Source organism: Microtus oregoni, unplaced genomic scaffold, assembly GCF_018167655.1.
Source record: "Microtus oregoni isolate MIOR12 unplaced genomic scaffold, Mior012 000016F_ref0000370, whole genome shotgun sequence".
Classification (NCBI taxonomy): Eukaryota; Metazoa; Chordata; class Mammalia; order Rodentia; family Cricetidae; genus Microtus; species Microtus oregoni.
Window position 1 is genome coordinate 17,751,746 of NW_024543075.1, and position 2,332 is coordinate 17,754,077.

Genomic DNA, 2,332 nt, shown 5'->3' on the forward strand with positions numbered 1-2,332 from the left:
GTTTAGGTTTTTTGAGACAGGGTTTCTCTATGTAATGGCCCTGGCTATTTTAGACCTCTCTATGTAGACCAGGCTGGCCTTGAACTCACAGAGATCTGCCTCCCTCTGCCTCCCCAGTGCTTGGATTACAGTAGTGCTCCTCCACACCTGCTGTGGTGTTTTAAGCAAACAAAGGCTTCATGGATCAGTTTTCCTTTTGTGGAATATGAGCATCTGGGAAGCAGAGTCTAAGAGCTGCGGCATATGGACCTATGCATGGAGAGGCAGTGTGCCACCAGACAGAGCTGGGCTGGGGGCTGGGCAGGTTTCTGTTTCTCTAATAAACAGCATGACCAAAAGCTACTTGGAGAGGAAAGGGTTTATTTCATCTCAGGGTCCTCTAAAGATGCTGTCATCCCCCGACAACAGGAAGTAATTTCAGGAACATGATACCCACGTTGCCAAGAGGTGGGGTGAGTGGTTTTTGGTCATTTGTGGATTATGGATGTTTATTATCATTTAGGAGGGTTGGTTGCAAGTTGCTTATGGTCATATTCTGGGAGGAAACTAAGCAAAGGAGATTAGATTTAAGGATCTCATTCTGAAAAGAAAAAAGGGGGACATAGAAATGATAGGATAAAAAGGTAGATTATTGAGTCTACTTTTAAACTGAAAAGCAACTATGAGTCTCAAATATTTTACATTTGTATGGATTTTTGTATATTGATACAAATTTAGTTATTTTTGTTATACCATGTGTATGCTTCTCCTCTTGTTTAAGGTATTAAAGTTATGCAGCTCATTTAAAAACGTAAAGTTTTAGTCCTTGAAAGTTATTTAAGATAATAAAGAAAGGAAGGTTAGTAGTTAGTCATCTTTAGCAATAAAACTTATAGTCCTGTAAGGTATGTTTTCAAGGTCAAACAGAGTTTTATATATATGTTGGATTTTCGAGACAGGGTTTCTCCACAGCTTTTTGGTTTCTGTCCTGGAATTAGCTCTTGTAGACCAGGCTGGCCTCGAACTCACAGAGATCTGCCTGCCTCTGCCTCCCGAGTGCTGGGATTAAAGGTGTGCACCACCATCGCCCAGCAAACAGAGTTATATTTTAAATAGACAGATAGTCTTCAAACACTTCAAAGACCATTGAATTAAAATGTTTTAATGGGAATTATAATGTTTTAATAACATAAGGCTTTTCATGACAGTGAGACTCATCTGCTCCTAGCAGCACCAATTTACTTCAAAAGAGGATGACAGGCCTCAAAGATCTTCCATATGAAGTTTGCTTTTATTGTGGCAAAATTAGACACTGGGCAAAGAAACTTCCCTTTCTTCAATTCCTGACAGTATACTGTGTAACTGGATGTCTCTCTCCTGCCCACCAGTTCCCAAATAATACTGAGACTTAATAGTAATTACAAACTGTTTGGCCTGTTAGCTAAGGCTTATTATTAACTAGCTCTTGCAACTTAAATTAACCCATTTCTATTAGTTTATATTTTACCACGAGGCTCGAGGCTTGTTACCTCACATCTTGCTTCCCCAGCAGCTGCTGGTGTCTCCCTGACCCTGTCTTCTTTCTCGCTGTATCTCTGTTTGGATGTCCCACCTGTCCCTATTCTGCCTGGCTATTGACCAAATCAGCTTTTTATTAACCAATGGTAATAAAACATATCCACAGAATGCAGAAGGGCATCCCACATAAATACTGTCCAAACTGGACAAGGAGGACACAAAGAAAAGTGACTGCCAAGGTTTGCCAAGACAAGGTAGGACAGTCCTTCAAAATTCCTGCTTTACAGAAAGTCTGACAGATATTCTAGACCTGTAGGTCAAAGATGGATGCCCCAATGTTGCAGAGGAACTTTGGGCGACTTTCAAAGTAGCCAGCTGTCTTTTTTATTTATATAGTTTAGGAATTTATTTGCTCTGCCCATCCTGTTTACTCAAGTAATAGTATATCCTTCTCAGATTGCTGATGGAGTTGATGCTGAGATATAGTTACAGTTTTCCTTGCTACCAAATTCAGAAAAGAAACTCACAAAAGAGGTATAAAGTGTATAAGATTGAGAGACATAAAAGCTTAGATTGTTTATCTAAGAAAATCTTTTAAGGTCTAAAAATATTATTTTGGATTGGTATTACAAGTTATGATAAAAATGGTTTAGGTATAACACTTTGAACTTCAAGATAAGATAGATAATAGAGTAATTTCTCAAAATTGGCTAGACACAAATAGACTGGATATTGTAAATGTATTTCTTACCTGATAATTGCTCCTATTGTATATAGTTCACTGTGTTAGAGTTAAATCATTTTCTTCTTTATTTAGACAGAAGGGGAGAATGTG